Consider the following 11,510-nt stretch of genomic DNA (forward strand, 5'->3'; position numbering starts at 1 on the left):
CTTTAACAACTCAAACTATCATACCAAGTGAAATAATTTAAAAACCTGTATAGAAGGCTGGCATTGGAATTGATTCTGTGTGCCAAAAAAGCAATAAAATAGACCTGCCTGTCTAAAGATTTTGTTGAATCCCACAGCCTCTTTCTCCTTGCCAGTTTGTTTGTTTGCCAAGTTTTTTTTTTTGTGGTTTTTGGCTGGGGCTGCGTTTGAACCTGCCACCTCCGGCATATGGGACCGGCGCCCTACTCCTTGAGCCACAGGCACCGCCCTGTTTGCCAAGTTTTATTGATTACTTGGGACAGTCATTTCGAACTCTAGCTTTTGAGGATTTCCTGTCAATAATACTAACAGACTTTCCAAGAACTTCTTCATTCTATGTTTCAAAAGTCATCAAGTTTTAGGAGTTTGATATTGAAAAGACTCAGAGAGATCTGTCTCTTTTTTGCTGGAACTCCGTCCAAGACAACTGAAAACCCAGTGGCATTTTCACCTGCAGTAAACAGTGATTTCTAATTCAAGAAAAATTTGTGAAATGTGCTAGACTGCTCTCCCAGGAGGATAAAATTCTGTATTTGCTCATTATACTGGTCGTGTGACTGTCACTTATGCCAACATAGTCTTGAAAATAAACAGAGAAAATTCACAGCTTTTTGTGTACTGACTTTCTCTCACATAGCCTCCGTTCTCTTTTTCCAGTCTTCTTACTTTGGAACTGTAGAAAATAATCCAACAGGGGATTTCCTATTTTAAGATGGTAGAATGAATGATGTTCCCATCTCCTTTTCCTCTTGAAAATCATCTGAAAGCAAATAAAGAAAAATAAAAGTTGTAGGCCCCAGGCACAGAGGCTTTTAGGTCTGTAATCCTAGCACTCTGAGAGGCTGAGGGTGGATCCTTGAGCTCAGGAGCTGGACATCAGCCTGAATAAGCAAGATCCCATCTCTATAAAACAAACCGGTGTTGTGGCTGGTGCCCGTAGTCCCCCCTACTTAAAAGGACCTCTTAAGCCCAAGAGTTGGAGGTTGCTGTGAGTTATAACACCACGTTGACATTCAACCCAGGGTAACAGAGTGAGACCGTCTCAAAAAAAAAAAAAAAAGAAAGAAAGAAAAGAAAGAACAGATACTACACTTGATCTTAGCCAAAAGGCCGAGAAGTGATCAAAAAAAGGAAAAGAAAAGTTGTGAACACAAATTCTTTCATAAAGTCAGTTGACTTCTGAAGACCCAAGCCTTAAGATATGAAGACTGATAGGACTAAGAGGAGCAACGGGTTCCTCAGCCATGTGGAGCAAAGGGAGACTAGGCAGGGGACACTGGGGAAAAACAGCCCTGCCTACTTGCAGACAGCTGGGAACAACTCAGAACTGAATGCCCACAGGTGGGAGAAGTGGAGGAGCTCTGGACAACTGGCTGCTGTTGTCAGACGCTGCTCAGGAAACAGGGAGGTGATCAAACAGTATTAACCCCACATTCTCCTGTGCTTACTGTCCCTGAGGCTGGGTCCCTATCACCTGGGGGGATAGGGAGGGGTCTTTTCAAACTTCTTAATCAGCACCACTTCAGCAGAACCCCTCCCTAGCTGATCCCCACTGTCCCTCACAGATTAGATAGTCCTTTACTGGGAAATTGAACTGCCCTGGCAAAAGGTGAGATACTGGTATTTTGCTCTTCCCTATCACCCTCCCAAAGGGGTGTCACCCTGATCACCCAATGGTGAGGCCCAACAGTCTACACTCCTGTTCCCAGTCCTGTCCACCCCCTGTATGTGCATGCCCACGAGCTCACACACACACCTGCCATTCAGCTCTTCTGTGTCCCACTCTGTAACATGAGATTTAAGGATTGCTGGACAATTGAGGAAATGTTCCCACATAAAAAAATGAGACTAAAACTAAGGTGGGGGGAGGAAATTACCCAAAAGCATCTGATATATTCTTAAGGGTGCAATTAAAGCAGTAGATTAACAATCTTTTTTTTTTTTTTAATAATCTTACTTTTTGATTACATGCTTTGTGGAGATAGCATTTTTCTCCAGACCAGCTATATTATGGAAGTAATTGTAATCTTAGAGGTCAGAGGAAATGAGTCAATGTTAATATGGATTAATGTTAATAACCTCAGAAAGATGAGAAAAAATACTGTGTCCACAAAACAAGAACAGAAAGTTAATTTTAAAGAAATGTATAATGAGGTGAAGAGAAAGGTAATAGTGTACACACTGAATAGTAATGTAATCAAAACTATCTGAGGTTTTCCATAAATGGTGCTGGGACAATTCAATATGCACATGCAGAAGAATGAAGTCGAAGTTGGACCCCTACCTCACACCATACAGAAAAAAATTAAGTCAAACTCGTAGACCTCAACTTAAGGGCTGAATTTTGACAACTCATATATGAGTAAAACTATGTGATCTTGGGCTAGGATTTCTTAGATATGACACTAAAAGCACAAATAACAAAAGAAAAAATGAAACTGGATTATATAAAAAAAATTTTTTTTTTTTTTTTTTTTGGCCAGGGCTGGGTTTGAACCCGCCACCTCCAGCATACGGGAGCAGCGCCCTACTCCTTGAGCCACAGGCGCCGCCCGAGGATTATATAAAAATTTAAAATGTTTTTCCTCAAAAGACTGTAGCAGACCATATAGCTCATGGGAAGGAGAAGCGAGAAGTAAGCTCGGAACACTCTGTAACTATAAGAAACCCCTGGGGCATCTCAGTAATAGGACACCTTGGTGATAAGGGCATGAGGAAGGGATTTGGCTCTCCTTAACATGAGAGCACTTGAGATGAGAACATCAGTGCTTGGCAGTCTCTACACCAGTGGTGCAAATAGCCACGGGATCCCGTCTGTAAGAAGCTGCAGGAGAGGTCAGTCTGGTTTCATTCATTCTCATTCTTTCATGGACTTGTTCACTCTGATTCTTTCACTCCTCCTGCTCACAGGGCCTCTGCCCGAAGCCCTTTTAAGAAGATTGCAAGATTTACTCTCCTATTAAGACTGTTTCTCTCCCTCGAAGACTGTCTTTCTCTCTCTCTCCCTTCAGCAAATAGCCCTCAGGCACCTAAGGGGAGTTGATCTGCGGTTCCTAGTCTGGACAGTAGATAAGCCAGGGCCAGAGACCTGGCCAGTCCTGGGCCCCGACAAAAGACACCACCCAGAAAGCACTAAAGACAATTTATAGAATGGGAGAAAATATTTGCAAATAATTTATCTGATAAGGGAATATATAAAGAACTCTTACAGCTCCCTAGTGGTTTCCAGAGGCTCCTGGCTACAGGACAGTGAGGGGAGGTCTGGGATGGTTCTGCTGAGTCCAGGGTGTCTGGTCCATGACCTAGCCTAGGCACCAAGTTTGAGGTGGTATCAACATCCTATGGAAAAAGAATTCAGAATTCTTGCAGGCAAGCAGTGAAAAGGAAAAAGTAGAAAAGATAGGCGATATAATGGTCACATTGAAAGTAAGCCATTAACCCTTCCAAAGGATACTGACCTTCATCTAAAACAGAGTCAGTTACAGAAGTGGATACTTTAGCATAGAATTACTTTCCAGAATACCAGTGGTTGGCGGATTTCACAGTGGCTGCTATAGCTGTGTATCTAGTAACTGAAGTCTACCACAACTTTATGAAGCCTTCACTAAAAATGAATATCCCCTTAGTCTGAAATTAATCGGTCCTTTGGCTGAGAATGGAAATCCAGGTTGAAAATTATTTCCTTGATTATTTTGAAGGGTTTACTTTTTTTTTTTTTTGCAATTTTTGGCTGGGGCTGGGTTTGAACCTGCCACCTTCAGTATATGGGGCTGGCACTGTACTCACTGAGCCACAGGCACTGCCCTGGGGTTTACATATTTTTTAGATAGGGTGATGCAGTTTCTTGAAAAGCAAGGTTTAGAATCTCAGGGTCGTGTTTCAAAACTTACTTTCAATTTTTTCTTGGCTATTTTACATTCACTCACTGGGGCTTTTTTCACATTTCCTGGATTACAGCTGGCTCAAATGCATCTGGGTGCCCCGAATTTGGCAACCGAAAAAAATTACACAAACACTACTTCATATCAGCTTCTTGGCACCTTTATTTATGCTTCTGCTCTGGGTAAAACCAATCACTAAACACTACATCATGAACCCACCAGTGGGTAAAGAAAGTCTCTCTTTAATGACAGAAGCTACATTCAATACTCTGCGACTCTGGCTAATAACCCTGCTGTGTGCTTTACAGGTGGCCATGATGTGTAGTCATCTGCAAACTTATTTAAACCTAGCCCAGAGATCGCTTCTCGGCCTTTTGGCTAAGATCAAGTGTAAACCTAGCCCAGAAATGTGTGGAGCAGATGAAGAAAGATGAAGCAGGGCCAATAAGAACAGCTGAACTGCAGACAATGGTGACTTGAGGCTTTCACTACCTTGGTGTCACTGCATTGCAGTGTGGGGCTCCTCTGCTAATGCTGCTTCACACAACTCTGCTTTTGAAAACATTAGATAATCATTCCTGGGGGATTTATCCAGAATCTCTCTCTACCTTGCCAGTGGATAATCACCTACTCCCCAGTTCTGTTTATTCTGAATTACCATCTGCTGATGGGAAGATGAAGGTAACTGTTACACTAGTAACAGTGGCACTGAGCAGCTTAAAAAGTTTCTTTTAAAAAAAAAAAAAATGGCTTGGCTCCTGTGGCTTAAGCCGCTAAGGTGCCAGCCACATACACCTGAGCTGGTGGGTTCGAATCAGCCCGGGCCCGCCAAACAACAATGATGGCTGCAACCAAAAAATAGCTGGGCGTTGTGGCAGGCGCCTGTAGTCCCAGCTACTTGGGAGGCAGAGGCAGGAGAATCACTTGAGCCCAGGAGTTGGAGGTTGCTGTGAGCTGCGATGCCACGGCACTCTACCCAGGGCCACAGCTTGAGGCTCTGTCTCAAAAAAAAAAAAAAAAAAAAAAAAGAACTCTTACAACTCGTTTAACTCACAACAATGAAAAGACAAGTAACCCAGTTTAAGAATGACTAAAAGATTTAGATAGACATTTCTCCAAGGAGGACATAAAATGGCCAGCAAGCACAGGAGAGGATGCTTGACTTCTCTGTCATTAGGGAAATGCACGTCGGAACCACAGGAAGATGCCATTTCACATCCACTAAGATGACTAAAATTAAGAAGACAGACAAGGATGTGGAAAAACTGGAAACTTTCACTTTGCTAGTAGAAATATGAAAGCAATAGTTAGGAAAACAGTGTAGCAATTCCACAAAACAGTCAAACATGTTGACATATGACCCAACAATTTCACTCTTAGGTATATGCCCAAACCAACTGAAAACAAATGTTCACACAGAAACTTGGGAGTTTGTTTGTTTTTTCAGACAGAGTCTCACTCTGTGGCCCTGGCTCGAGTGCCATGGTGTCACAGCTCACAGCAACCTCAATCTCTTGGGCTTAAGCGGTCCTCTTGCCTCAGCCTCCTGAGTAGCTGGGACTACAGGTGTCTACCACAACACCTGGCTAGCTTTTCTATTTTAGTAGAGATGGGGTCTTGCTCTTGCTCAGGCTGGTCTTAAACTCCTGAGCTTAAGCAGTCTACCTGCCTCAGCCTCCCAGAGTGCTATAATTACAGGTGGGAGCCACCACGCCTGGCTTCACACAAAAACTTGTACTTGAATGTTCATGGCAGCATCACCCATTATAACCCAGAAGTGGAACAATCCAGATGTTCCACTGATGAAAGGATAGACAAGATATAATATGGGCATGCAATGGAACATTATTTAGCCACAGAAAGGAAAAGAACTTTGATCCAGGCTATAACATGAACGAACCTTGAAAATGTGGTGAGTGAAAGAAGGCACGCACCCAGTGCCTCGTACCGTGTGATCCCACTTACATGAAATGTCCAGAACAGCCACATCCGTGGAGACTGAACGTACAAGGGTGGTTGCCTAGCGCTGGGGGAGGGCAGCACGGGGAATGACTGCTCACAGGTGCAGCATTTCTTGTTGGGATGACGAAAATGTTCTAAAAGGAGAGAATGGTGACAGCTGTACATCTCTGTGAGTGTGCCAAAAATTGAATTGCGCACTTCGGAAATGTGAGTTCTAGGACCTGTGAATTATTCCTCAGTAAAGTTGTTATGCAAAAAATAACGTTAGGAAGATGAAGGTAAGGGAGGGATGACAACAGAGCTAAATCCTTACCCACCACTATTGGACATCAATACATTACATCTAAAATTTATGGATCAGAAGATTGCCGATTTGCAAAGTATTTTAAAATCTGGAGGTATTCCCCAGAAGAAATGGCTGATAGCAGGTTGTCTGTAGGGAATGGACAATCTGGCTTACGGCGTTCCTTACTTACGAATGGGCTCCCAAGGCTCCCCACGAGGAAAACGTACAACTAAATCATTGAATTTATAATTAGGAACTAGTTTCTTCTGCACATGTAAACAAACCCGCATAGCGTAGGTGGTGTGTTAGGGCTGGTCTCATTGTTTATTCGGTCACTTACACACAGCATCAGTTTTGTTCTAACTTTATTATTTGATTTTTGTGAGTCTGTGTTGACCCTTATGACCACGCCGTCAAAGTGAAAGTCCACAGCAAGTCCAGGTGAACCTGCAGTGGAGAGAAAGGTGATGACAACGGAAATGGAAGTAGGAATAATGAAGTGTTCAGAGAAAGGCTGGGCGCCGTCACTGGCTGGGGAAGCACTAGGCTTCTGACACTCCACGGTCAGAACAGTTACAAAGTGAGAATAATGGAGCGCAGGAAAGGCAGTGCCCTGAAGAAACCAGCATTTATTGCTAAGCAGTGCAGTGGATTAATTCCTGAAATGGAAAGTCTGTTACTGATTTGGTAAGAGCAAAATAAATGTAACATTCCTGTTAGCCCAGCATTGATGCAATATTAGGTGGGTTAACTTTTTTTTTCGTAGAGACAGAGTCTCACTATACCGCCCTCGGTAGAGTGCCGTGGCGTCACACAGCTCACGGCAACCTCCAGCTCTTAGGCTTACGTGATTCTCTTGCCTCAGCCTCCCGAGCAGCTGGGACTACAGGCGCCCGCCAGGGTTAACTTTTAATATGCTTTTTTGAAATTTCTCTCCTTTCCTGTCTAAACGTTTGTATTTTAAGTTTTTATGTTCTACTTGTTTGAATTTTCTTTTTTTTTTTTTTTTTTTTTTGTAGAGACAGAGTCTCACTTTATGCCCCTTGGCAGAGTGCCGTGGCATCACACAGCTCACAGCAACCTCCAGCTCCTGGGCTTAAGCGATTCTCTTGCCTCAGCCTCCCGAGTAGCTGGGACTATAGGCGCCCGCCACAACACCCGGCTATTTTTTTGTTGCAGTTTGGCCGGGGCTGGGTTTGAACCCGCCACCTTTGGCATATGGGGCTGGCGCCCTACTCACTGAGCCACAGGCGCTGGAGCACAATAGTTTCTGTAACTTATTATTATAGTACAGGAGTATTATTGCTGCAGTATAACACTGTCTTATGATCCTGCATAGGAGTCATTATAGTATCATTATTATTATTACTGTACATGTGCTGTTCTTCACAGTTTTGAGTTACATACAAATACGACCTACAGACTCCTCCATGACCCTGGACCTCCTGCACTTGCTTCTGGAAAGCAGGACTTTGGAGGAAAGATAGGCAAGGGATTATTCTCTTTGATTATGAACCTTCTAAGACTTTTGGAAACATTTTAAACTATGTGCCTGTGTTACTTTGATAAAAGTAACATTTTAGAATTCATGCTTAAACTTACTCTAAAAATACCATGAATTATTCAACTCCTGCTTATGCCTGGCTCCTAAAACAGGCAGAGGGTTCATGAAAAAGGGCCATGCCAGCTAAATATCTGGGCCGTGTGCAAAGAGTTTCCACAAACACTAAATAAGCAGCAGTGTGGTGTGGCTCTTGCTTGATTTCTCCTCATAGAGCAGAGCCTTGCAGCCTCCAAGAATTTAAGAAAGAGTTCAGAGTCAGCTGACAGTCTTGTCCTAAGAATGGTTGGATCATGACCTCAAAAGTGTTATATGAAAAAACAGATAGGCCAGCACTGGAAATAGCACCATGCACCGTTTGCTGCATTACTTAGTGTGAAGTCTTCTGATTTCTGAGCCTTCATTCTTCATCTGCAAAATGGGGGTGATAGCTGGGTGCTGTGGCTCATGCCTGTAATCCTAGCACTCTGGGAGGGCGAGGCAGGTGGATTACCTGAGCTCACAGGTTTGAGACCAGCCTGAGGCAGATCAAGACCTGATCTCTAAAAATAGTTGAGCGTTGTGGCGGGCGCCTGTAGTCTCAGCTACTTGGGAGGCTTGAGCCCAAGAGTTTGAGGTTGCCATGAGCTATGATGCCATGCCACTCTACTGAGGGCAACAAAGTGAAACTCTGTCTCAAATAAATAAATAAATATGAAATAAAATAAAATGGGGGCAATAAAATCCTCTAACGATTGCCGTGATGACAGGAGAAGGCCTCCAGCACAGCACAGGAAAGTACTTGACAAATGGCATCTTCATTCTCTCTTTCATTGATTTGGTCAAAATTAAACGAATCATGATTCTAAAAAAAGAAAAAGAAAAAAGACACCCCCAAAGGCAGACATGATGAGCATGATTATTTTATTCTGCAAGAGAAAAACAGAATTATATTCCACACATTACAACTAATGTTCTAATCAAGAGAATATTGCTGAACCTTTGTGTGATGTCACACTTCAAGTTTCTCATGTAAGTTTCTCAAGTCAAAATAATTTATGAGAATTAATTTTCTTTTATTATTTATTTTTTTAGAGACAGAGTCTCAGCGTATCACCCTCGGTAGAGTGCCATGGCCTCACACAGCTCACAACAACTTCCAACTCCAGGGCTCAGGTGATTCTCCTGCCTCGGCCTCCCGAGTAGCTGGGACTACAGGCGCCTGCCACAATGCCCAGCTATTTTTTTTGTTATAATTTGGCCAGGGCCAGTTTGAACCCTCCACCATGGGTATATGGGGCCGGCGCCCTACCACTGAGCCATGGGCGCTGCCTAAGAATTAATTTTCAATAACTCTAGAAATCTTTGAATTCCTCCATTAGTTACTGTAAATACAAAGCTTTTTTTTTTTGAGACAGAGCCTCAAGCTGTCGCCCTGGGTAGAGTGCTGTGACATCACAGCTCACAACAACCTCCAACTCCTAGACTTAATCGATTCTCTTGTCTCAGCCTCTCAAGTAGCTGGGACTACAGGCGCCTGCCACAATGCCTGGCTATTTTATGGTTGTAGTTGTCATTGTTGTTTACCAGGCCTGGGCTGGATTTGAACCTGCCAGCTCTGGTGTATGTGGCTGGCGCCTTAACCGCTTGAGCTACAGGCAACAAGCCAATACAAAGTATCTTTAAAGAGAAATGTTACATCCCCCAGTCTCTTCATGAGCCCTCCTGCTTGGGAAGTGTACATGAAACTGTCCAGTGTCAGGAAGACCTGGGCTCAAAGTCACCTTACTCCACGTGCTCACACCCGGCAACGTCTCTGAGCTTTGATTTGCTCAGCTGTAAATTTAAGATAATATGTTATTACCTTTCTGAGTTGTATGGATTAACTGAAATGCTGTGTGTGGGGGGTAGTATTAAGCACATAAAAAGCACTCAATAGGGCGGCGCCTGTGGCTCAGTGGGTAGGGTGCCGGGCCCCATATACCGAGGCTGGCAGGTTCAAATGCGGCCACAGCCAGCTAATACAGCAGAGGCAACTGCAACAAAAAATAGCCAGGCATTGTGGCGGGTGCCTGTAGTCCCATCTACACTGGGGGCTAAGGAAAGAGAATTGCTATTTTTATTTTATTTATTTATTTATTTATTTATTTATTTATTTATTTATTTTGTAGAGACAGAGTCTCACTTCATGGCCCTTGGTAGAGTGCCGTGGCCTCACACAGCTCACAGCAACGTCCAACTCCAGGGCTTAAGCGATTCTCTTGCCTCAGCCTCCCGAGTAGCTGGGACTACAGGCACCCGCCACAACGCCCGGCTATTTTTTGGTTGCAGTTTGGCCGGGGCCGGGTTTGAACCCGTCACCCTCGGTATACGGGGCCGGTGCCTTACCGACCAAGCCACAGGCACCGCCCAGGAAAGAGAATTGTTTAAGCCCAAGAGTTGGAAGTTGCTGTGAGCTGTGATGACACAGCACTGTACTGAGGGTGACAGAGTGAGACTCTGTCTCAAAAAAAAAAGCACTCAATAAACATTTATTTCTTCTGATTTTTTATTTATTTATTTATTTTTGTAGAGACAGAGTCTCACTTTATGGCCCTCAGTAGAGTGCCGTGGCCTCACACAGCTCACAGCAACCTCCAGCTCCTGGGCTTAAGCGATTCTCCTGCCTCAGCCTCCCGAGTAGCTGGGACTACAGGCGCCCGCCACAACGCCCGACTATTTTTTGATTGCAGTTTGGCCGGGGCAGGGTTTGAACCCGTCACCCTCTGTATATGGGGCCAGCGCCTTACCGACTGAGCCACAGGCGCAGCCCGATTTTTTATTTTTTTAATAAAAAAAACTGTATTTACTTAGAAGCATTCAGAATGTCAACAAAACAGCTGCAACTTTTTTTTTTTGCAATTACAGAGTGGTATTCAGTTAACAGAACAATAATTATTTCATATAAGCTGCATCAGAGACAACTGAAGATGAAAAAACTACCATCCCCATATATATCTAATTTGTGCTGTGCACCAAGGACCTGCTTTACATTTCCATGCCAATTTACAACCCCCAGACTGTACCAGGCAAGGTTAGTGGCTATTGAAAATACCACCAGGACAGGGCTATCTAAAGACACATTCGGTAGTGTGTTAACTATACAACAAAAGACACTGTACAGTTTAAAAACAAATCTTACACAGCCTTACATTTCAATTTTTTTCTTTAAAAGGAGCGAGTTGTGTACAGGGGGGTTAAATGCTTTATAGACAAGAAAAAAACTGTGCTAGAACCAACTTATTCATCATCATCTTCTTCATCCTCCTCCTCCTCTTCATCCTCCTCATCTTCCTCCTCTTCCTTCTTTTTCTTGCTTTTTTCAGCCTTGACGACTCCCTTTTTTGCTGCATCAGGCTTTCCTTTGGCTCGGTCTGCAGCAATATCCTTTTCATATTTTTCCTTCAGCTTTGCAGCCTTCTTTTCATCAGGCTGCTTGTCCTCCGCAGCAGTGTTATTCCACATCTCCCCCAGCTTCTTTGCAACATCGCCAATGGACAGGCCAGGATGTTCTCCTTTGATTTTTGGGCGATACTCAGAACAGAACAAGAAAAAGGCCGAAGGAGGCCTCTTGGGTGCATTGGGATCCTTGAACTTCTTCTTTGTTTCCCCTTTTGGAGGGATGTAGGTTTTCATTTCTCTTTCATAACGGGCCTTGTCCGCCTGTGCCGTATCTTCGAATTTTCCTTTCTCTTTAGCAGACATGGTCTTCCCCCTCTCTGAGCACTTCTTAGAAAACTCTGAGAAGTTGACTGAAGCATCT

At 43.7% G+C, this 11,510-nt stretch overlaps 2 pseudogenes; one reads left to right on the forward strand and one right to left on the reverse strand.

Annotated features, from left to right (window-relative positions):
* Nucleotides 1-1,017: 1,017 nt before the first annotated feature.
* On the reverse strand, nucleotides 1,018-1,161 carry LOC128584998 (uncharacterized; annotated as a pseudogene).
* Nucleotides 1,162-1,240: 79 nt separating this feature from the next.
* Nucleotides 1,241-4,599, forward strand: LOC128584257 (transmembrane protein 161B-like; annotated as a pseudogene).
* The last annotated feature ends 6,911 nt before the right edge of the window (nucleotides 4,600-11,510 follow it).

This window comes from Nycticebus coucang, chromosome 4 (genome assembly GCF_027406575.1).
Source record: "Nycticebus coucang isolate mNycCou1 chromosome 4, mNycCou1.pri, whole genome shotgun sequence".
In the NCBI taxonomy this organism is placed as follows: Eukaryota; Metazoa; Chordata; class Mammalia; order Primates; family Lorisidae; genus Nycticebus; species Nycticebus coucang.